At 40.7% G+C, this 25,780-nt stretch overlaps 1 long non-coding RNA gene across 1 annotated transcript; it reads right to left on the bottom strand.

Annotated features, from left to right (window-relative positions):
- Positions 1-2,913: 2,913 nt before the first annotated feature.
- Positions 2,914-24,702, bottom strand: LOC113027726 (uncharacterized). The gene is made up of 4 exons (XR_003273120.1): positions 24,238-24,702; positions 23,768-23,783; positions 23,545-23,682; positions 2,914-3,721 (listed from the first exon to the last, which is right to left on the bottom strand). It is a non-coding gene; the product is annotated as an uncharacterized LOC113027726 (long non-coding RNA).
- Positions 24,703-25,780: the final 1,078 nt, after the last annotated feature.

Here is a 25,780-nt window from a genome sequence, read left to right as displayed (position 1 = left end):
AAGAAAGAGTTTGCTTTCATATGAAAAAATAATTAGATTTTATCTAGATGGGAGATATTTCTTCACTGAACATCCTTTCTGTGCAGCATAATTTTTGCATTCTGCACCATGTTTCCAATCTTTCCAGTTAACAATGACAAAAAAATACCTTGCATGTTATACAAGTATAACATGCAGTGAAATGTATCCTGACATGCTCCTCGACTGTGCAAAAGGGGAAGAGAAGAACATTATATACGCAAATATAAGTGAATATATACATGGGGAGCACTATGTGCAGTAGCAGCATTGTATGCAGAACAAACTGCTGCCAGCTAGTCAAATAAATCCCCCTTGTTTAACCATAAAATCTGTAGTTGCACTCAGAGTACCAGTGTGTTCTCTTTCTCTTTATTTTTTATCCTGTTAAAAGGGAGTTTTTCCTTCCCACTGTTACTAAAACGCTTGCTCGTATGGTGTCATCACGCCGGTGTGAAGCGGTGGCAGGAGGACAGGCAGGTGCAATAATTGAAATCCTTCCCAGGAGACGGAGCAAGAAACTGCAGTGAGTATGGCCGGGTGTCCAAGTGGCAAGCTTAGATAAAGAGCATTTGCGTGGCCTGAGAGCTGTAGCTCAAGAAAAAAAAGAAGTACATAGACTAAGAGCATGAAGCGTGAGATCCTGTTACCAATGTGGGCAAGTTGACAAACTGCTGGTGGGCTTAAATTTCCTTAGTAAATTGCAGACGCAGGAGAACATGGATTCTGTGGGAATTTACCAGCAGCTCACCTGGACTGTGACATCACCAGGTGTGGAAAGGCATCCAAGCCCTCCCCAGTTTGAAAGGCCAGAGTGCCCCAACCACTGACAGCAGCCACAAACTAGCAGGGGAGTTCAACAACTTCTTTGCTCGAGACCACTCCTCCCCCACACTCCGCCCCCCACCTGCCCTTCACCTGGCACACTCCCCCTCTCCCTCCAGGAGCATGAGGTCATATGCATGAGGAGGAGACTAAGAGAAGTGAACCCCAGAAGAGCTGCCTTCCCCGACGACATCCCAGGGGCTGTGGTCAAAGCCTGTGCAGACCAAATGGAAGGGATCCTCACCAGGCTGTTCAACCTCTCCCTGATTCATGCCACTGTTCCCGCCTGTCTGAAAGCCTCCACCATCATTCCCATCCCCAAAAAGACTGGAATAGACAGCTTCAGAGACTACAGATATATTACCCTCATGTCTATAGTCATAAAGTTTTCCGAGTGGATACCGTCTCAGTACATCAGAGACTGCCTACCCCCCTCTCTTGACCCCCTACCAGTTAGTTTACAGTGGAAATAGGTTGAAGAAGTCACCATCACCCTTTACAGCTGAGCCATCTGGAGAACATGAAGAACTATGTGAGGATGCTCTTTGTACATTAACATTTGTTAATGTGTGCCTTTCGCTTGTTTTGTAAATATTTCTCCTGTTTGTTATTTATTCCTCTTGTCCTACTATTAATATTTTATTTCTACACCTCAACATTCAACACCATAATCCCAGACATCATCACCAACAAACTGGACCACCTTGAGACCCTTATAAATGGTGAACTGGTGGAATCTGTCTCCACCTTCAGGTTTCTGGGCACCCACATCTCCGCCAATTTCACTTGGACCCACAACACCAACGCCCCAGGAGCAGCTGCCCTTACTCCATGTCCTAAAGAAGAATGAGGTGGACCAGAAGCAACATGCTGGCCTTCTGCCGCTCCTCAGCGGAGAGTGTGCTCTGCTACTGCCTGGGTGTCTGGTATGCAAGGGCCACTACTTACAATAGGAAGGCTGCGCAGAGGGTAATCAGCACTGCCCAAGAAATCATTGCTCTGCCACCCCTGGAGGCTATTGCCAGCTCCTATTACCTAAGACCAGTGCAATAAAAGGTGCCCCCTTGCATTCTGCCCACCACCTGTTTGTCCCGCAGCCATCCGGTCAGGGCCAATTAGGTCCCACACCTCCAGATTCACAAACAGCTTCTTCCCCTGGGCCCTTCGGACTGTTAACAAACACTAATTACACCCCACCCCTGCCCACCCACCAACCAATCTGAGCCATGGTCTCATCATTCAAGCCACTCACACACAGATTTTATTCAGACCAAGTCCTTTGCACCACTTCCAAGCCCTTTACAACCTGGTCTCTAATGTGTGCCTTTCGCTTGTTTTGTAAATATTTCTCCTGTTTGTTATTTATTCCTCTTGTCCTACTATTAATATTTTATTTCTACAGGGCTGGTGTAGAGCACCAACAAATTCATTGTAAATGTACAATGACAGTAAAGGTATATTCTATTCTATTGGATTGAATTCTATTCTATTCTATGTGTGTATGCTGCATGTTGTCTTTGTAAGGCAGAGGTTATGAGGAAAACTACTATCCTCATTCCTTGTCCTGCCAGCAGAGTTCAAGCTGGGTCCAACAGCAGATTATTTAAATAACTAAAAAAAAAAAAGAGATGTGTGGGGATTCAGAGGCCTGGCAGCAGGCTGTTAGCGTTGTGCCTGCCAATATATTTAACACAATGTGTTTACCGGTCATGTATTTGCTGTCATCTTACTTAGCACTTTCCTTGCCACTGATGAAATCTTCCAGTAATCAGTGTTTTCATGTTATGTGCACTTTCATTTGATAATAATATGTATATATCTTAATATATACATAATATAAACAAAAAAACTAGAAGATAGGGGGAAAAAAAGAGATCTTCAATGGGGAATGCCAATCTATGTACAACCTTTAATCACTGCTAGCTACCACCAAGTTCAAAAGTACACCATCATCATTAAAGCTTACCTTTTTTCTGAGACTATTTGGATCTACAAATCTTTTCTTCATCTATTTCATAAGAGTTCATCTATTCCTCACTTGCTTTGAGATCTATAGAGATGTTTAGTTGCATGAACCCTGTTTTCTTTTTCTTTTTTTTTTGCTCTGTTCGAGAGTTTCTTAAGCACCTTAAGCCTGCCACTTATGACAAAGCATAAAAGAAAACTTTATTTGCAGGTGCTTCCAGAAGCCGAGGCAGGCCATCCTAACAATTATTATATGTAAATGTACTCTTCATAATTTGCCTAAAAATACATTTGATGCAGTTATTTCAAGATAACAAAGTTTCAAAGCATGTTTTGTTGTAATAACATTAATCACAAATATGAGCTTTTGTTTTTCTCAAAGTCATGGTACAAATATAGAAAACTACCTAGTTGCCTTTTGTGGTTACTAAAAGAGTTAATCCATCCAGCTAGATCACTGAACTGTGCTGTTCTGTGAAGCTGCAGTGGGGTCTATTGCCAGTATAATCTCGTCTGTAACAGAAAGGTGCCTTATGATATCTGTTCCTATAACTGAAAAAAAAGTGCAACTGGGGGCTACTGAATTTGCTAATTTACTTCTTGAATAATTTAGTAAATGGTCAGTTGTCACCTGGTCAGTCGTAATCTCCATCACAACTGACCAGGTGTGGAGTCAGCTGAAGAAGATGAAAAGCAGGAAGCTCACGGGTCCAGATGGAATCAGCTCCAGACTATTGAGGGACTGTGCAGATCAACTCTGTGAGGTTATCACATACATCTTTAACCTCAGTCTGGAGAGGATCCCCATTCTGTGGAAGACCTCCTGCAGGGTGTCGGTCCCAATAGACCCATTCCTCTGACTTCACACCTGATGAAGACCATGTAGAGGATCATACTTCACCACCTTCACTCACTAGTCGGGAGAGATAGAATAGAATAGAATACTTTTATTTGTCAATTTCTTCAAATGTACTTGCCATACAAAGGAATTGAAATTACGTTTCACACTGTCCCATGCGTAGACATTGACAACAATAAGGTGCAGATGCACAACAAAAAAAACAGCCCTAACAATAAAGTAATAAATAGTAATATTCATATATGGATAATATATATAGATGTAGACCCGCTGCAGTTTGCCTACCAGCTGAACATCGGGGTGGATGATGCTGACATCTAACTGCTGCATTGGGCCGTCTCTCATCTGGAGAGCGACAGGTGCACTGTGAGAGGTTTTTTTTTTATTCCTCCAGTGCCTTCTGGACTGTCCGCTGAAGTCCATCAAGCAGGTTGAGGAGGAGAGGAGGTTGTCTAAGCTAACATCCATCATGGACAACACCTCCCGCCCCCTGCAGGAGACTATACGAGCACTGAGCAACTCATTCAGCAGTAGACTTTTACACCCACAGTGTAGGAAGGAGGGCTACCACAGGTCATTCTTACCAGCAGCTGTCAGACTCTATAACACAGTTTAACATGGTTATCCTCCTCATCACCTGTTTAATTGACATATCATGCGTTCCTTAATTGCAGCTTGTTTGTACACGGTATTGGGATCATTAGGATCATAACCTATCATTACCTATACCTAGAGAAAGAGTGCATATATGTATATATGTGAATTTTCACTGATTTAGTGGATTTGTCGTTATTGTTATAAAGGCTGGTTTTTAAGCTGCAAAGACAAATACAAGACTATAGTTAGTCTTAATTGCTGTCACATCATACAACAATCAAATCAGCAACAATGAAAAATAATGTGTGATAAGATTTGTGGAATGTTTTATTTTTCGGTATAGGTTAACTGACTGTAACAAACTTGTATCAGTGTCTTGTAGTAAGCTGAGCTACAGCAGTGTACAACACCAACATACTAATGTAAGGTACCTTAGCGAAAGATGCATGCTGCTACAACATAAAACAATGTCTCACTCATCTAATTTCCTTAGTGATTATTGAAGTATTCTAATTGTAATATCAGTTCATATTTTTGATTTGTTTGGCTTTTTAATTCATATTTAATTTATATTTATATATTTAATTCACATTTTCTTACTGTGCTTTTAACTGCTTTATTTCAATAGAATGTATTAAGACGGAATCATCTTCAGTTATAATCGTGCATCAATAGCAAATTGTATTGCTCCAATTGCAAAGTTTTTTAGTTTGCTGAAGAGACAGATTAACATAATCCACATTCCGCAGCTGCAGCATAGAAACTATGTGTCACAATTAACCTATCATATAATAGGGAATAGTTGTGTGACAGACCCTACCGTTCACCAGAGGGTGAAAATGTACTTTGTCTTCTTTCCAGTGTCAACCTGACAGTAATGCAATCCATGTTTCTTTAAGTGTGACTGTTCTGTTTGTTCAGCATCACTGACATACAGCACATAGAAATCGATGTAAAAGCCGACGTGCTCAGGCTTTCTAACTAGTTGCTGTATCTGAAAAGTCTGCAGTGTCAGATAACAAACTTCTGCACTTTTTAGGCAATTTTTAATACCTGCCCTCAATCTTTTTTATGCATTACTCTAAAAGACACATGGCACCCTAACCATAAAATAGCTGCCTAGCATCCCAGAAGATCAATCAAGGTAATAGAATGAGTAAATGTAAATGTGTGGCTCCATTTCCCATAACTGTAGCTGCTGCAGCTATCAGAGGCCAGTGCAATCTGTTCTTGTCATACCGAGGCTGAGGAAGAAGCCTGAATAATATATTCAGGCTGGGAAATTGAATAAGGGTGGTGCTTGTCAGCACTGTGGGGTGGTGTGTGAACATTATATGATTGTGTGTGTGTGTGTGTGTGTGTGACTGGAATCCACTGATCTTCAAGCCAGTATTTTATCCCTGGGCAAAACAACATAGTTATCACAAGAGTATATGATTAGCTGTTGTTGGGTTGTACGGAAGCAACAGTGGTAAGACCAAGGCAGCTCAGACGCTGTGTGTGTGTGTGTGTGCGTGCGCGCGCATCACACAGGAGTCATAAATTCAAGCAAAATTAAAGTAAGCAACATCAAACATAGTCTAAATGCCATGCCTATGAAATTTTCTTTGTGGTATGTGGCTATCATCCTGCACAGACACATATACACCAAGATTGTACTTCATTTGCAAGCCTTTAAACATGCATATGAAAGGATAGGAGGCACACAGCAGACCACAGTCACTAAGAATCTATCCATCACAGAGCTCAAATTCAAAAAATATTAATTAGATAAAAATGCTGAAAGTACATGAGTGAAATGAAAGCCAGGTCAGTTTTGAGTAAATTCTTCATAATTTGCATACAGTGCACCAGTGTAAGTGAATAAAATACTTGAACCCACAATGGCCTGTGTGCCATATGACTACTGTGTCAAATATACAGGTCTATAGAATTTCCTAAATATGGAGATATACAAGAAGTGTGGTTGCATTCACATTCTGCAATGCTCCCCCTCAAATGACATCTTTCTCATATAGTTCCTCAGCCTTGCTTAAAACTGCACATTTGCAATTGCATATATCCTGATACATGCAGAGATTTTCTGTACTGTAGCTTAACCCTTGCTGTTTACACTCAGATTGCTTATGTTTGCTAACAAAAATCCATGCTTAGATTTTCCTGTTTAAAAACAAGACAGCTTGATAGCAGTGTGGTTTAAGTGCCCTGGGTGAAAGGGTCCCGCTGAAATTCCAAAGACCTGTCCTTTACTGAACGGGGCTCTAGACTAACTTTTTGCCACGGTTGCACTGGTGTGCCTAACTTTTTTCTTAGGCGCACCAGCACAAAAGTTAGGTGCACCAAAATTTGTCAACCACATCGCTTAACACTGCAGTTTTACATGTGCACTTTTTTTTTTTTGGGGGGGGGGGGGGGGGGCGTAAATTGCTGTCCATACAGACAATATTGATTTGTAAATGATTAACTAACAATCTTGTGCTTGTGCTTAAAGTGCTTAGCCACTCTTTGGCAATATTTTAGACAATGTTAAACTTAATCATCACATCGGCCTCCTCTGACGACCGGTTTGCTGCTACCTGCTGCTGAAAGGCCGTGGGGAGAGGGGACACTTGGGCAGCGCATTTACTACGACATAATGTGTTTTCTGGATACACTGTGCTTTTTCAGCGTTCAAAGATTGGTGGCTCTGTGTCTGTGTCTGTGGCCTTAACTTAACAAAAAAGTTATCAATAGACAGACAGTCAGAAATATTATAATTCTGATCATTCAGTACTGATACATGTGAGACCTAATCAGAATTGTGAACATCACAGCAGTTGCCTTTGTGTCAAAGTAACTGAGGATAAAACACAGAACATGAAGGAGATAACCTTAAAAATATTCTGCAGTTTTGCATAATTTTAAAAAGTTTACATTTCTTCAGTATTGAACAGCAGAAATTAGGCTTTCTAGTCAGAGGACATTTAAGTAAAAAAAAAAAGAAGACAGCGGCTGATAGCGCTGTGAACAACAGTGGACTGATAAGTGAATGAATAATGGCGAAAACAGAAATTTGAAATGGGAAACTGTTCTAGTACACACACACACACAGGGAGAGAGAGAGAGAGAAAGCTGTGCATGAAGTGTGATTTTATCGTGGTGGAAGCAAAACAGCAAAAGCAAGAGCGAATTCATGACGATGTTTATCAAATGTGAAGCGTAATTTGGATCTTCTTTTGCCACTGGTTCTGTGAATTTTGGTTGGAGAGACAAAACCTGCAGCTCAGAATCTAGCGCAAAAAAGACATAAATAGTGTGGACCCGACGCATCAGAATCAGTGAGCTGTCGGCTTTCAGCCCCTACGGCGTGTCCGTGTACGGGCCGTCGGGTGAGAAAGCCGAGAAAGAGAAAGCTGCGTCGGGTCCGAGCTCTGTGTTTACGTCTTTGTGTGGAATCCGTGTACCTGCTCTCATTTATTGTTTGGTGGTTGTTGAAATAGTTTTGTGAGCTTTAACCTGAGATTCTGGGGTTTCTGGCAAAATACATTTACATTTAAAAGTCGATTCAGGATTTAATGAATCATCGCTTTATTCAAGCTACTCACCTCCCACTTCCACCTGCACTTTCAACTGGACCACGGCCAATCAGAGAGGTCCCGCTCCTGACTATTTCTGATTGGTTTAGACCACGATAGGGGCACAATGTGTGTCTGTTGTTGACCACACTTTGGCTGTGTCCCAATCCAGCGACCGCACGCTCCTGAGTATGCATTTTGAGACCTATTACGTCACAGCAACGCGACCACAGCTGTCCCAATCCGAAGTGTACTCCAAATGCGTCGTCGATTTCCCAAAATTTGAAGTGTGGTCTGGTGTACTAGTGATGTGTCGGTCGCGAACGAAATGGCTCTTAGAGCTGACTCTTTGAAGTGAACGACGCGAGCCGGTTACTTATTGGGAGCCGTGGGGTTTTTTTTTTTAGTGATGTGCGGATCGATCCTGAAACATCGATTCCTCCGATACCAATCATTTATGTTCTAGAATCGATTCTCACATTAAAATATCGATATTTTTAGTAATTTAGGGTTAATTTGTAGTTTATCATTAACAGTGGAAAGAAACTATAACATTCGGATTGCCTACATTCAAAGGAACTGCTTCCTCTTCCGCCTTTCATAGTCATGTGTGAAATACGGCTGTATAAATGGCTCGCAGCCCCTTGGCGCGCGCACTCACAACAATGGCTGAGCCTAATTGTGTGGACATATTTTACCTCCACAAACAGCTGAGACGTGGTTTGCGATACATGTGGCAAAAACGTGAGGTGTTGTGGCCATACTTTCCCAACCTTGAGACCTCAGAATTAGGGAGACAATCAAAAGGGCACATTTTACAGGGTTTATTTATCGGATAAAATACGTTAAATGTCACTGAAACAGCGGGGGTGTCCAAATTCAGAGGCTGCTTCCACCTAGGACCCGCACTTCGTGGTCTAAAGAAAGCCGGGTAGTACGTCATGAGTTCCCTCGGTGGAGTGAAACTCAGCCGTCTGCTCCTTGCTATCTAAATTATAACCGGGCGCTGGCGTAAACTCTCGACCGTCTCACACTTTCTTTAATTAGTTTTCTGTTTGATGTTTATTCAGCTGTGTGAAAACCCCGGAGGAACCCACCCGGGGGATTAATAAAGTTAAATTTAATTTAATCTAATCTAATAACTTTAATCTCAGCCAAACCGATTTACTCACGAACAAACAAAACACTGAAAAAGCCAAACAATAACATTTTTAAGTTATCAAAGTGACTTATATATCATGTTTAACCCGAGTAGTGAAAGCCTGCGGGGGTTTGAAGACGACGTGTCGATCGGCTCAGATAATTGAAGTTTACACAGCTACATTCTCACCTGAAAACATGTTAAAAGTTGGGGTTTTTTTGCGACCCAGAAAGAGAAATAAGAGTAATATTAAAACTAAGTAGCTGCCGCCATTGTTGGAAACTGGAATTGGCTGGGCCATGATAGGAATTCTGCGATATGGTTTTTCAATTTTGTTGTTCAGGTGGAAATTCGGGAGAATGGTGGCTCTGGGATTCTCCCCCTGAAAAATCGGGAGGGTTGGCATGTATGGTTGTGGCAACATCACTAACCTTGTCAAACACCTCAGAGTAAATCATATCACAGAATATGAGGCGCGTATGTTGAGACGAACTGAAGAGGAGGAGAGGGACAGGTGCTGCTAGGGCAAGACACACTCTCTCACAGAGTCCTTTAGTGCTGCAGGCAGGCAACGTGTTCAAATAGTGCACAACTTCAGTTTTTTTTATTTCCATATGATGAACTCTGCATTATTAAGTGATAAGAACAAGTAATCTGATGTCCTGTAATCATTATGACGCTATAATTTGAGATACAATAAATAAAATACGTTTTTTTGTATAAAGTATCGGTATCGGATCAGTATCTTCGATACCACCCTGAAAAGTACTTGGTATCGGATCGGAAAGGAAATCAGTGGTATCGCACATCATTAGTCCCCCCCCTCCGTCCCCCCCTCCCCCCCCCCTTCTCTCACCGTCTCTCTCGCACTTTTTTCCACTTGTGCTGGGAGGAGGGGGGAGGGGCGGTAGTTACACTCGCAGTAGCACAGGAACAGAGCGGGAGGGAAAGAGAGAAAGAGAGCCAGGGAAAAAAACATGACATTAGGAAGGTATAGTAAGCATCCACAACTATTTTCAGTTGCCATCCGCAACTGAAAATAAAGGATTCAGAAAGTTTATTCATGCAGGCCCAAATGACAGAGAATGTGCATCTTCTTTTTGTTTTGATATTTTAATTTATATTTAATTGTGTTGTGGTTTACAGTGTTTTGTGTTGTTTCACTTTACATTTGTTTAAAAGAAAAAAAGCTGAAAATTTAAATAGTTAAAAGTTGAAATGTAAATAGATGGTTTTTGTATTATAGGATTTATTTATTACATTTTATGTGGAGTGAATAAATAAAATTATATTTACGGTGGCCCCTAGAGACAAAGCACGTACAAACTCCGAAGCACGTACAAACTCCAAAACACAACAGAAGTGCTCCAGGATGCTAGGGGGCAGTGTTGAGCGTTTGTTACCTAGTGGCTACACAAGCCAGCAAGTACCAATGACTGGATTTGGTGTGTGGTAGTAACAGGTAAATGAACTTTTTTTTTATTATTTGAATATATATATATATATATATATATATATATATATATATATATATATATATATATATATATATATATATATGGGCAAGATCAAAGTAGCACGGAGGGAGGTTAGCCAACTAACGGAGTTGCAGAAAGGTAGGACAAATAAGGGGCCTAAGAAATACAGCAAGCTGTCCATACCTGAGGCCTTGGAAACTGCCAAGCAAAGACTCACAGCCTTGGCCAGCCGCTTGAGGAGGTACACCAGAGAGATAGAAGGCAGGAGAATAAACCAGCTGTTCTCCACAGAACCAGCAAAGGTGTACTCTCAGTGGCAAGGGAACAATAAGAGAACAGCACCACCAAGGCTGGAGACGGAGCAATACTGGAAGAGCATATGGGAGAAGGATGCAACCCATAACGGCAATGCTCAGTGGCTAGAGGATCTGAGGGCAGACCACAGCGACCTCCCTGAACAGGGTCCAGTAACCATCACAGTGGCAGATATCCAAGAAAGGGTCTCCAGTATGAAGAGTTGGACAGCACCAGGGCCCGACATGGTTCACGCCTACTGGCTGAAGAAGCTGACTGCACTCCACGAGCGTCTGGCAGCACAAATGAACCAGCTGCTAGTTAACGAGAGACACCCGGAATGGCTAACTGAAGGCCGGACGGTCCTGATCCCCAAGGACCCCAAGAAGGGACCGGTCCCCCCCCACTCCAACTACCGACCAATAACCTGCCTCAGTACTACATGGAAGCTCCTGTCAGGCATCATATCGGCTAAGATGAACAGGCACATGGGTCAATACATGAGCGGGACACAGAAAGGAATTGGCAAGAATACCAGAGGCGCAAAACACCAGCTACTGGTAGACAGAACAATCAGCCGAGACTGCAAGACCAGACTGACCAACCTGTGCACTGCCTGGATTGATTACAAGAAGGCCTATGACTCAATGCCCCACAGCTGGATACTGGAATGCCTAGAATTGTACAAGATCAATGGGACCCTAAGAGCCTTCATCAGGAACTCAATGGGGATGTGGCGTACAACACTAGAGGCCAACTCCAAGCCCATAGCACAAGTCACCATCAAGTGCGGGATCTACCAAGGAGATGCTCTGTCCCCACTGCTGTTCTGCATAGGCCTGAACCCCTTCAGTGAGATCATTAACAAGACTGGCTACGGATACCGACTACGGAACGGAGCAGTTGTCAGCCACCTCCTGTACATGGATGACATCAAGCTGTATGCCAAGAGTGAACGAGACATCGATTCACTGATCCACACTACCAGGCTATACAGCAATGACATTGGAATGTTGTTCGGACTGGAGAAGTGTAGCCGGATGGTAACAAAGAGAGGGAAGGTAGTCAGAACTGAGGGGATTGAACTACCAGAAGGCAACATTGCAGACATAGAGGACAGTTACAAGTACTTGGGGATCCCGCAGGCGAATGGGAACCATGAAGAGGCCGCTAGAAAAGCTGCAACCACCAAGTACCTGCAGAGGGTCAGGCAAGTCCTGAGGAGTCAGCTGAATGGTAAGAACAAGATCCGGGCCATCAACACGTACGCCCTACCCGTGATCAGGTACCCTGCTGGGGTAATAGGCTGGCCAAAGGAGGAGATAGAAGCCACTGACATAAAGACAAGAAAGCTCCTTACCATGCATGGAGGGTTTCACCCCAAGTCCAGCACCCTGAGGCTGTACGCTAAGCGGAAGGAAGGGGGCCGGGGACTGGTGAGTGTCAGCACCACAGTCCAGGATGAGACAAGGAACATCCAAGAATACATTGGGAAGATGGCCCCAACTGACCAAGTGCTCAGTGAATACCTCAGGCAGCAGAAACCCAAGAAAGAGGAGGGAGACGAGGAACCATCATGGAAGGACAGGCCCCTGCACGGTATGTACCACCGGCAGATAGAGGAGGTGGCTGATATCCAGAAATCCTACCAGTGGCTGGACAAAGCTGGACTGAAAGACAGCACAGAGGCACTAATCATGGCAGCACAAGAACAAGCTCTGAGCACAAGATCCATAGAGGCTGGGGTCTATCACACCAGGCAAGACCCCAGGTGCAGGCTGTGTAAAGATGCCCCAGAGACAATCCAGCACATAACAGCAGGGTGCAAGATGCTAGCAAGCAAGGCAAGGCATACATGGAACGCCATAACCAAGTGGCCGGCATAGTGTACAGGAACATCTGTGCCGAGTATAACCTGGAAGTCCCGAGGTCAAAATGGGAGATGCCCCCAAGGGTGGTGGAGAATGACCGAGCTAAGATCCTGTGGGACTTCCAGATACAGACGGACAAAATGGTGGTGGCTAACCAACCGGACATAGTGGTGGTAGACAAACAGAAGAAGACGGCCGTAGTGATCGATGTAGCGGTTCCGAATGACAGCAATATCAGGAAGAAGGAACACGAGAAGCTGGAGAAATACCAAGGGCTCAGAGAAGAGCTCGAGAGGATGTGGAGGGTGAAGGTAACGGTGGTCCCCGTGGTAATCGGAGCACTAGGTGCGGTGACTCCCAAGCTAGGCGAGTGGCTCCAGCAGATCCCGGGAATAACATCGGAGATCTCTGTCCAGAAGAGCGCAGTCCTGGGAACAGCTAAGATACTGCGCAGGACCCTCAAGCTCCCAGGCCTCTGGTAGAGGACCCGAGCTTGAAGGATAAACCGCCCGCAGGGGCGTGCTGGGTGTTGTTATATATATATATATATATATATATATATATATATGAGTGCTTGTGTATAAATACACAAACAATACACATATGCTTTCAATAGACTATGTGCACGTTAGCATATGCTACTTCCGGTGCAGAAACTTCTGTGTTTCCGGTGTCCTATTCGCGCCCTATTTACGGTCCAAAACAAGTTAAGCAAATGAATGAATCAAGTGGCGATTTACATTTCTATAGATGTCTTGGGCATTTACCCAATATATCTGTAAATGATGTTCATCGACTTGTCGATATTTTTCCCCCGCGCCTCAGAGCAAAAGAGAAAAGGGATTCAAATGTTATATTTCTCAGCTGTCCCTCGTTTATCGCGGGTGTTATGTTCTAAAAATAACCAGCGATAGGTGAATTCAAGTAGCCAATTTTATTTTTTGACGGTGCAAAACATTTCGTGGACATCGTGGACATCCAGTACTGCACTTCAGAGTCACACTTCTAGCGATCGATGCAGCGATTCTGTACTGTACAGGAGAGACGTCACGGAGGAGATCGTCTGCAGTGATCAGGACGCAGGACACAATGTGACGTAAAAAAAAAATAAGCATGCAAACTTGCACTAAAAAAATCCGCGAAACAGCGAGGTGAAAGGTGAACTGCGTTTGGCACATTTATGATTTGAATGCAACAATGCATTCAGATCATAATTCTGATTGCTGCCAGACAGGACAGAACAGGAAACAAAAGAAAAGAAAAAGAAAAGTAATTAAGTTAGCTTTAATAGGTTAGTAATGTGTTATTAAATAGGAGGAAGTTTTGCATTTTGTAGCTCTGTTTCCTGCTTATTACACAGAAACTACCACAGATGTTTGTCAGATCATATTGTTACCAAGGTATTACGCTACTGTTACTAATTGGTTTTGGTCTTTATTTCCACATTACCCCCAGTTTTTGGCCCTTATTACCCAGTTACATAAATTTAAGTGTAATATTACTCAACTATAACCACTGCTGCTGCCATGATATTACTTGATAGCTGTAATAGAAAGTGCTACCATTATTTCTTCCCAGCACACTAGGTATACTATGAAGATTGCTGTCCTAGCTGTTCAATGTGCAATCACTCATCAAACATGGACACTAATTAATAATGCCAGTGGTGGTGGTAAAGTGATGGGTTTAGCTGGTGGTGGGAGCCCCAAATCAAATTATGCTTAAAGCCCTGTAATACATTGGGCTGACTCTGAGAACCATTCGCTTTAAGAATAGTTTCACGTTTTCTATTTCATTTTTTAATTAGCACAGAATCATGGCCTAATCATTTTCCTCATGGTAGAAATGTTTTTACTCAGAGCAAAAAAAGCCCAGCCAAGTTATGTAAATCTCTCTAGAATGTCCAAGGGTAAACTAAGGAAACACCGGAGAGATTTTATCTCTACTGACCTGGAAAAACGGGGAACACTGAGGAAAGGGCAGTCTGGGTTTCCCTGTTCAGGCTACTGCCCTGCAAACTGGCCCTGGATAAGCAGAAGAGCTTCTGTTTGTCTATATGAGAAAACACATTTACCACCAGGAGAAACAGTAGACGTACAAGGCTGCACCTTTAAGGTGACGATGCAATAGAAAGTTTAACCAAAAAAACCCTGAAACAATTGCATCCAAAGAAGAAACCAGAAAAGGCACAGTTTTCCAAAGTGTTTCTGGTGTTTCAACTGGAATAACCGCTGTTTTTTTAATAAACAAAACAGTGCCAAGAACTGAGACTGTAAGAGTTAACATCCAGCCATGATACAAGTAATTTTTTAATAATCTTGAGGATTTTATGGGCTTATGGTGTTTTAGAAAATTCTAAATAAAGGGCAGTTATCAAGAATTGCAAATTTTCGACATGGAGGGTTGAAAATGCTTTAGATGGATTGTTATTCATCCATCTTTACATTCATTGAAAATAAGTATATATATATTTGCATATATATGAGTATATATATTTGTGACGGCAGCTCATAACACAATCCTTTGTATGCGAAAAACACAACACAACAATGGAGGACATTGAGGCAATGATATGCCTGTTCATCATTGGACTAAGGTGTTGATTTGTGTGTTGCCATCACCCTCACTGTGGGGTTCAAAAAATGTAAAAGAAAACATTTCTGAAATCAACATTTGAAAAAACAGCTTTCCTTCTTTTTGCCTCTAATCAGCCTGTGGTAGTGTCTTCACTCTCTACTTGATTTGCTAAAAGCAAATACATGTTGCTCTGTACCCACGCAGCAGATGAGTAAACAGAAGTTTAAAATGAAGTATTAAAAATGAGGCAAAGACGTGGAGGAGAGCTAGAGGGAACAGCATGAGGGTGAAGAACTGCAGAGAGGGTTATCACAAAGAGTGAAAGGGCAAAAACACAAATTTGTCCAAATATTTCCATCTCGGCACATGTTAGATCTACTGTGTACATCTATAAAGTGTAATTATTCAAAAATCAACTTTCAAACGCTCCATTTTTATTTAACTCCTGTTTCTGAAGAGTCTGGAAGCGATTTGATCCTCCCAGTGCATGTCAGGTTGATTTACATGTACCATGTAGTGAGAGGTGTCATCTCATTATTGCTGCCTGGTGCCAGCAACCCTCAGGTGCTCACTTGGCATTATTTCACTACCTACTCAGAGGGACACGTAGCACAAAAACAAGAAACTCTCTGCATAAAAACAGGAAATCATACATTTTGTAATTGTTCCACAGAGGGTGTGATTTTCTTGACCCTTTTACCCTACTGCTCCACCCAATTTAATTTTCTCTGATGTTTTCTCACTGTATATGTGAGCTGATGTTTACATGTCTCTGGGAAGCCAATTAAAAGCTAGCCTGTGGCTAGGCTGCACGGGATAAAAGCGCCTAACGTGACACATCCTGAATATATTCATCCTCCTAATTCACCTGTGGAAGTCATGATGTGCTGATCAAACAGTGTTGGGCTTTGCATGCATTTGCATGTAACTGGTTGAATGGCATAAATAAGGCTCAAGAAAGGAAACAAATTGTTAATCCCATGGCCAGAAAATTATTTAGAAATATTCCAAGTGCCACCTAGTTATTCCATTCTTTAGCCTAATACACAGATTTTCTTCATTTAAAAAAAATATTGTAGGCTTTACCTGACAATATAAAGTCGACTGTTGTTATGTTTTGCCACTGTACAAATACAATTGAATTGAATAGTCATATGAATGTGTTTATTAGCTAAATCAGTTTTTGGAATACAATTTTTACTTTTTTTTGCTTGATAATATACTTTGTATTTCAAAAAAGTTTTTAACACACAGTTCTTTATTTTAGTAATAATGGATTTTTTTTACAAAATAAAATACTAGCAGGACACTTTAGTGTATAAAAGAGAACAGCAAAGGAAATAATGGAATCAATGGCTTGACTTTTATACATAGGCATTCCATCCAGTGCTGTTGACAGTCAATATTAAAACATACCACTTAAAAATAACTGATATTTTTAGCTTACCTAACATAAATTAAAAAGTTCTAAAGGATCAGAAGTATTTTTTCAACTGCACAGACCCAGAAGATGCCTCTATCCTTTATACTGTCTATGGTGGTAAAAGTCAGTGCTGTCAAAATAAATGTAAATGCTGCTGTTACAACCAAATTTCCCCTGTAGGACAATTAAAGGATTATTCTATTCTATTCTATTTCTATACAAATCCAGCACATAACAGCAGCGTGCAAGATGCTAGCAGGCAGGGCATACGGTAGGGCATTCATGGAACGCCATAACCAAGTGACCTGCATTGTACACAGGAACATCTGTGACGAGTATAACCTGGAAGTCCCGAGGCCAAAATAGGAGACGCCTCTAGAGTTGTGGAGAATGATCGAGCTAAGCTCCTGTGGGACTTCCAGATAAAGACAGACAAAATGGTGATGACTAACCAACCAGACATAGTAGTGGTGGACAAGCAGATGAAGACAGCCGTAGTGATAGACATAGTGATACTGAATGACAGCAAAATCAGGAAGAAGGAACACGAGAAGCTGGAGAAATACCAAGGGCTCAGAGAAGAGCTCGAGAAGATGTGGAGGGTGAAGGTAAGAGTTGCCCCAGTGTGGTAAGTGGCACTAGGTCCAGTGACTCCCAAGCTAGACGAGTGGCTCCAGCAGATCCCAGGAACAACATCCGAGATCTCCGTCCAGAAGAGCGCAGTCCTAGGAACAGCAAAGATACTGTGCTGGACCCTCAAGCAATCTCACTTAATAATAGAGAACTCCCAGCTGTGTTTGGCCATCATTTATTTAGGCTCTCCTCTTTCTTTGCCTTGAAATGCTTTCTAATACTTATGAAAGTGACACTGAAGGAAATTTTCAGCTCCTTTGTGAAGCAGTTTGAGTTTTCAATTTAATATGTTCTGTTCGACACAACAGAAGTCTACAAATGGTAATATCAGACTCAAACGCATATCTTAACACATCGCTTTTTTTGCAAGCTGATACTAATTAACATAAGCCGACTTTGCCATAAAGTTAGGTGATGTGAAATGTTTTTTCAATTCCATCTGAGTGAAGTTAAAATTAGGCAAAGAGAGGGGTGACATGCAATTGCTTCACTGTGGGGATCATTTTCTGCAACATTTCCTGCTATTGCATCTCTGCACTGCCATGCTTTTATTCAAAATCCTACATGTATGCAACTCTGTCATTACAACGACAACTGTGATGATGATTTATGCTAAGAAGCGATAATATCTTCTAAGCTAAGTATAATATAAAAGTGTAATAACAATTACACTGAGCAAATATGCAAAATGGGAGCTTATCAACTTAGTGCTTTTAGACAGTTAAGCTTAGCGAATGAAGTAAGCTGGACCTGTCAACCCATGAAGCATTTCAAATGGGGATGAAGACAAGGGCCAGAAAGTGTGAGGTTTGTTTTTATATTTTCTGCTAAATAAAAGGTAGCAGCAGTGTGAAGTGTAATACAGGATAGAAGTAGAGCTCAATGGGCTTTCACTTTAGCTTTCCTTTATAATGCATACTTTCTTGGTTAAGTCTGTTGTCTCTCAGCTACTTAGTGAGACATGCGGTTTGTACACAACTATCTGACATGCAGATTTATACATTTCCTAGAAGCATGATCTCCCCATTTTTGAAACACTTCACCTGAGAGTTGTCTAGAAGGTATTCCAGTCACATGCCCATACCGGCTCCTTTTGGTGTGCAACCCCTACTCTGAGCCCCTCCTAAATAACCTTGTTTCTTATCTTATCTATAAGGGACAGCCCACACTGCAAAAAGTAATTCTCACCCCGTAGTAAAACCTTTTTTATTTTGTTTTAGTTCATTCGATTGATTTTAACATGTTTTTTTTCCTTAAACATATGCATTTTCATTCATTTCAAAATGTAGCGCTTCTTCTTAAAACTACTTTATTAAGTTAATTAAATGTAACTTGAAATAAATACTTACATCCAATCAGCTGTACAGTAAACTGATCTGCACATGTGCGTAGATTACACCATACAACCTAAAAACGTGTTCATCCTTCTTCTGACTTTTGAAGATGGTGAGAGCAGGTCGACAGTAGTTTGGCTTTGGTGAGTAAAGGTTTCAAACATTTGAGTTTAATTTTTCACTTAGAGGTACACCTCTGATGTTGTGATCTGTACTGTTTGCACCACTTCCATGACTTGTTGCTCTTTGTCCTAAAGTCTCAGGCTGTATGTTTGTCATGTCAAGATTTGAAATTGTATTAATTTCTCAGCATTGGGGACACTTAAACACCGTCTAAATCCTGCCTCAATTTGCAAAAACATTTTTCCCAATATGAGAAAAAATAAGAAATAATCTTCTAGAGATCACTTTGCAGCTTTTCTAGTTGGATCACTGGTTGTGAACTAGTTGCCTAAAACAATGTAAAAATCAAAACTGATACACAATGTTACATTGTTACATGTTTCATTTTCTTCAGTGTTCACTCTATAATATGATTTAATTTATGTTTTATGTTTCCTTTTTACAGTTTTGGTATGAAGTATGAAATCTAGGGTGCTGGTCACTTTTTCTATAAATACATTTATTGCTACCTAAGTTACTACTTACATGCGTTTGAATACTTTTTTTTCATACAGTGGAAATGCCAACTGTACTGCTGTGAGGAGAGTCCCTGCCATACGTTTAAGTTCAAACTGACCTAAAGTATCTTATTTGTGACGTATTTACTTGGTGCTTCAGGTACATTTCAATTCAAGATGGCTTGCATTGCATTTCAGATTTGACAATAAATGTTGCAAAGTGCATTATGTCGTTTTCTTTATTTGTAAAACTAAGAATGAGGTTTTAAAAGATTACTACAGTAGAGCGAACTATTTGCAAATAAGCAGTTTAATACATCTCTGTATACTTTTAAAGAAAAGGAAAATAATAATCTTCTTGTACAACTAACCTGAATTTAATTGGAATTATAAAGAATATTCAAGTTAAAATAACTTTAAAATATTTGAGCTGAAAGTACACAGAGCATTTACATTGAATCTACTCAAATTTCATTATTTTGGTATGCTTAAAAATGTATTTAGATTTACTTACATTTATTTAGAGCAACAGCTTAGCATAATAAAATTAAGTGCCACTGACAAAACATTTTTTTCAGTGCAGCAACTTTCTAGAGGAAGCGTATTTATTTCTTTTATCAGTGATCTCATTCTTTCACTACCCAAATCCTCAGTTGTTTGGTCTAACTATTATTAGACAGTCCTTGCATTATTACAAAAGTTTAGACATGTTCATATTATATCAAAAATGTTTGAGTTTCTTTTTAAAGTTCCTCAGAATTGCTAAAGGGAACCTCACAATGGGTCTGATTCTCTTTGCCACTAATATTCATGCATAGACTTTTTACCCTGCTTGAATCTCGATTAGACTTGTTTAAGCTTTTCCTTAATTTGTTTTAAAAATTCAATTTAATATAACTGCATTCATTCTCAAAGACTACGTTCACACTGCAGGCGCATCAAATCCGATTTTTGAGCCTATTATCAAAAAATCGGAATTGAGCATTAAGACCTGCAGTGGGAACGTAGCCAAAGATGCAGTTTTTTAATGCAAGACGAAGATTTGAAGCACTGAAAAGGACTTTCCTCAAATATCCTCAAGTAATTGCAAACACAACATAACCTTCCTTCACACATAATGTACTACAAGCACCACTCTCATGAAGGAGGTGCAGTGATGCAATATCAATTTTTTCACTAAGTGTGTAAAAGCTCCAGGGAACAGATTTCATAGTGAGGTTTCTTTAGCCTTTCTGAGAGTGAAACGCCCTGTGCTCCGCAAAGCGAATAATTCAAGCCAGTCTTAAAGCATTCCTCCCAAGTCAAACAGAGAGGGGGGAATTCGTGTATGTGTGTATCAGATAATACATATGAGCATAATATGCAAATGTGTTAGTGTGCATGTATAAACACAGACTTGCACATGTGGATACAATGGTTGCTCCTCTGGTAACAGCGTTAGGAATTAGTAGGACAGCCAAGGCCAGACAGCTAAAATAAATTCAATAAAATATGTAGGCAGGAAGCGTAAGAGGCAGAGAGCACCTTTACCTGCTTTCCTTTTCTTTCTGGTGTCTGTTGGGAACAGAGGTTGAGATGAAAACAGGAAATAGAGGGGATAAAAGAGGGAGGAGGGTAAGAAGTTCATTCCCAGAATGGAGAGCGAAAGAGATGGCTGAGAATAGACAAGAGATGGCTCAGGTCTCTCAGGGGCCACCCAAGGCCTTTAAAGCAGCACAGAATGGCTTTATGCTTCTCTTATTGTTTTTGTATCTCTATATTTTCACTTTCTGCACTGGTAAGATACATGTTTAAATATGTTAAAAATGATGTGAACCTTGTATGTGTTATTGTAGGGTTTACCTTACAATATGAAGCGCTAGGAGGCGCCTACTGTTGTGATTTGGTGCTGCATAAATAAAATTGAATATGCTTCTTTTTTTTCTCTTATGTTATTAAAAATATCAAATGCTTATCTTAAGGAGGACTTCTCAGCTCAGCTATTTAAAAAGGAAATTAAAAAAAACAAGTGTTATTTCCCATATTACACATGCAACAATTTTAGATCATACAACCAATTGTGTTGCATGTGGGGATAATGTTGTCTAAGGAAAAAATTCTTCAGTCCCTGTTTACAATATGCAGTTAATCTGTTTATTAGGTTAGCAACCTAACAAAATGAAAAACAAAACATCTATCGCCCCCTGGTGTCTAGCTGCAGTATAGGTCATAAACCCCGTGTCCTCCATGTTAGTGGAAGGACTGGGATCAAATTAAAGCAAAGAAGCTCTCTAAAAATGTTCTTTATTCACTGACTTCCTGTAATATCAGTTCCAGTTTCTAGCTGATATTTCAGTTTGTTACAAACATAGCCTCACATGACCACAAAATAAAAAGAAACGGTAATAAAATAGCAAAGCATAATATTTATGTACTGAAATCAACTACAGACATTTGGCATCTCAAGTCAAATTTTTCCCATTTTTTTTAGCACTGACTGTTTTTTTTAACTGAGTTTGTTTCAAGTATTCAGGTTAAAGAATCAGTCTGAATTATTCTTGACGAGGTAATTTCATAAAGTTATATGTGCAGTACTGCATACAGCTTACATTCTTTGAGAGAAATACTGTGAAGGATTAATAAATGTTATCTAAAACTCAGGCAGCAGCTCAAACACTGATTTCTAGAATCCATTCGATTCAGATTCAATTTGAATCAGGGAAATTTTGCCTCAGACAGTCAGAAATATAATTCAGATCATGCATCAGTACATTTCCATATTTTTATATCTATAAAAAGAAAGCTGACACTTGCGAGACTTTATCAAAGCTGTAAGCATCACAGCAGATGCCTTTGTGTCAAAGTAGCTGAGGATAAAACACAGAAAAACATGAAGGCGATTTTTCTGGGATTTTATAAAAATATTCTGCAGTAGATCAAAAACCAAAGAAAACCATTAACCAACATATGAACAATACCTGATGCTGCTGAAGTGAAGTAGAGCAAAGTTACAGAGGTTTTATTGGAGACACAGCAAAAAATGCATAAACACAAAGCGCGGATCCGCCGAAACATCAGAATCAGTGAGCTGTCGGCTTTCAGCCACAACGTGTCCGTGCCGTCGGGTGAGAAAGGCACATCTCACCGATTCTGATCCGTCGGCGGGTCCGCGCTTTGTGTTTACGTCTTTGTGCAGAATCCGCGTACCTGCTCTCATTTACTGTTTTAGCTGTTTGGTGGTTGTTGAAATTTTGTGAGGTTTAACCTGAGATTCTGGCATTTCAGGCAAAAGAAAATTATATTTAAAAAATCGATTCAGGATTTTAATGAATCGATATCACGTTATCCACGCTAGAATCGATTTTAATCGATACATCGATAATCAAAATCCACCCCTATGTAGCAGGCTCAAGAGGCAGTGCCAGGCAGGCTTAGAGCGCAGGTGAAGATGGTCGCGTTGATGGTCGGGCCCTTTTTAGTGATGCCGCGGAACGGAGACAGGAGTGGAGTATGGAGTCGAAAAATAAAGAAAAAAAATTTAATTGTCACCTGAACTCTGTGTAGGTCCTGATCATTCATATAAGGAACTGTAGAACTAAAAAATGTAAGAGCAGAACTTCAGATCAGTGTGTGAGGACAGGGAACAGTTGGCTTTATTTCAGATTTAAGGGATGATCTTTACATTTCACAGTTTGTGATTATTTTCTCTTTGTAATTAAAGGAGCTGCCCTCATATTCAGACCTCAGCACCAACAAATGACAACAGAAAAATCTTCCTATATGTTCACCCTTTATATTAACTCCAAAATTAAATGATAAAAACGTACAGAGGCTTAAGTACCGTATCATGTACTGTCAGTGAAAGCTGCAGCTGTTTTATTGATAAAGTTAAAGACAAAAAGTCAAAAGGATTAATCACCCGTGTAACTGGTGTCACTATATATCAGCAGTAACTCAGTTTGGTGTTTAAAAAAAACTGCTGATCTCAAACCTTCACAGCCTCTATTTAAAACACTGAATGCAGTCGGCTGCTTGAAGAGGACATTGTATTTTCTCTGACAGCATTAAATAAAACCTGATGGAAGGTCAAATCTCTTCACTTGTATGCGGTACTAAAAACTTTAATCTGGAATTCTTTCACACTTTGTTTTGCCAATTGTGTGTTATTTACCATAAAGTAAGTAAGAGGAATTTTTTGGACGATTCAAAGTCAAAGCCTCTCATAGTCAAAGATGATGTTTTTTGTAAATTTTTGGTTTATCAAAATTAGCTTGTTGAATTTGAGTAGAATTGTTTCACTGACTAGAGGTTCCTGCGGTTTGGACCCAAAAGCAGACTCAGTGTGAACTATGCACAAGGTTTATTTACAGACTTACTTGTAGGTGGAGGCCGGTCAGCACAGAAGGGGGTGTGGCCGTGAGAGTGTCCTGAGGGGGGTTAGTACGTGAGAGGTGATGGGCCGGTTCCAGGAGGTCTAGAGGGAAGAGACATGACGCGACGAGCAGGAGGACAGGCTAAGGAGCAAGGTGAGTATGAAACCTTTGGTTTGTAAACTGACTGATGTAGTTGAATCATACAGGACCAGTGTTGAAGACTTACACGGCAGGAGATGAATCTGAACAGAACGGCAACAATAAAGACGAGACAGATGAGCAGGAGCTTATAACACAAATGGGCTGAGTTACCACCGACTGTAGCATGAGGAACTGGCAGAGAGTGGCAGGCAGTGCTGGTTTAGCACCCTTCTACTGATATCTGCATCGCTTAGCGCAGCTGTACCTACAATATACTACTCTCTGTACAGTCTACATAGAGAGGTATTCGTTAGTGTAACCTTATTGAACCTTAATGAAAGTACAGTAACGATAATTAGTGACTGAGCAGCCCGGGACGTTTCTCTTGATTTCTTTAGTCAGGGTAAATTCATTCACCTGCACGGGTTAGCTAAACGAACTTTACAAAACAAGTTTCCCCGAAAGCCGAGTGCTTAATTATCTTAGCTAGCTAAGGTCTCAGGACCTAGCTAAGGACGGTAGTTACGGATTAGCTTACAAACACGTTTAATTTACCGAAAAAGTGCAGCGGGGCCTTGGGTCCTTCTGTCGGGTAGTCCAGTTTACTGAAGAACACCTCAGGCTGTCAGGTTAAAACAATCAGGCATGTTTTCGTAACGTAAACGCTGGCCGTCCTCTCAGAGCCTAAGCTCTATCTGCTATTCCCGAACAGAGATACGCAAGTTTCTCCGTGACTGCAGCTGTCAGTCAAAGCTGTTATGATGACGTTACACCCCAATTTAACATCACCGCGATAGGAATTAGAATCAAACTTATGGGAAAGGAGACCCCTTGGACATAAATCAGCGTGGTGAGAACTATTGATAACAAAAGAAAGAATCTTTGGAAAAAGTTGATCTTAGGAGAATTAATAAATTTTAGTCTGACCCTAGTCCCATCCGCTAACATGGAGGAGGCGGGGTTTATGACCTATATTGCAGCCAGACACCAGGGGGCGATAGAGACGTTTTGGCTTCATTTTTGGGGTGCTGTCGCGTCGTCCATCTTTTATACAGTCATTGGGGCAAACACAGCTTACACTGCATAATAAAGCTGTTGCCTTTCTTGCACTTGAAGCCGAAATGGTCCCTTAAATACGGCCAGGGGTTCACATCCGTTTTTTCGAGTTCAGGGTCAGCAGAATTCGACGGGGCTTCTTTTTTCACTGGATCCGTAACACCGATGTCAGACTCAATCTTTAACGTGACCTTAGCGCCAATTTGTTCTACCCATCATTCCCTGCAGTATTTCCGAAGCGCAATGGTGTTTTTTATTTTTAATTTACTCAGTAACGGGTGTGATTGAAAACGTAGCGAACTACAATACTTTTAAAAAAATATAGTTAAGTAAAAGTAAAATTACAGACTTGAAAAATGACTTTAAAAAGTACAAATACACAAAAAAACTACTCAATTACAGTAACGCAAGTAAATGTAATTCGTTGCTTTCCACCTCTGTTGTCATGTATTTGAAAAAATAAAGAATATATTAACTGGCACTGGCATCTGAGTACTTTTGCAGAAAAACAACAGCATGTTCTACAAACCATACAAACCATAAATAATATGGTAGTTCATCTTTACCATTAAATGATGTAAAATTCATTCAATACAAAAAGATGAAAGCTTCCAATATGTGTTAATCTAGATACGTTTAGTATAAGTACCTATATGCAGGAAAGAATACTGACTTGGGTCTTCCTTTGTGAGTCTTTTCAGAGCTTACATGCTCTCCCTGTGTCTCCATAGGTTTCCTCAGCATTCTTTGGATTTCTTCTTCTTCAAATAGAATAGTGTGTGTGTGTGTGTGTGTGTGTGTGTGTGTGTGTGTGTGTGTGTGTGTGTGTGTGTGTGTGTACATATATGCCTTGTATAGGCATGTACATAGGTGTATGCATGTATATATATTGATTTCTTGTAATCTTTCTATCTCAATATTTTCATTCTTTCTTTTATTTTAACCACATTGTCTAAACTGCCTATAGATGAGAGGCAGGTAAAATGTCTAAAGTGTAAATAACAGAGAAATGTATGAATGTTGGCTGACTTATGGTCACTAA

This window comes from Astatotilapia calliptera, chromosome 8 (genome assembly GCF_900246225.1).
Source record: "Astatotilapia calliptera chromosome 8, fAstCal1.2, whole genome shotgun sequence".
NCBI classification, from domain to species: domain Eukaryota; kingdom Metazoa; phylum Chordata; class Actinopteri; order Cichliformes; family Cichlidae; genus Astatotilapia; species Astatotilapia calliptera.
The sequence above is the reverse complement of the archived record's forward strand: the minus strand, read 5'-3'. Positions and strand labels throughout refer to the sequence as shown.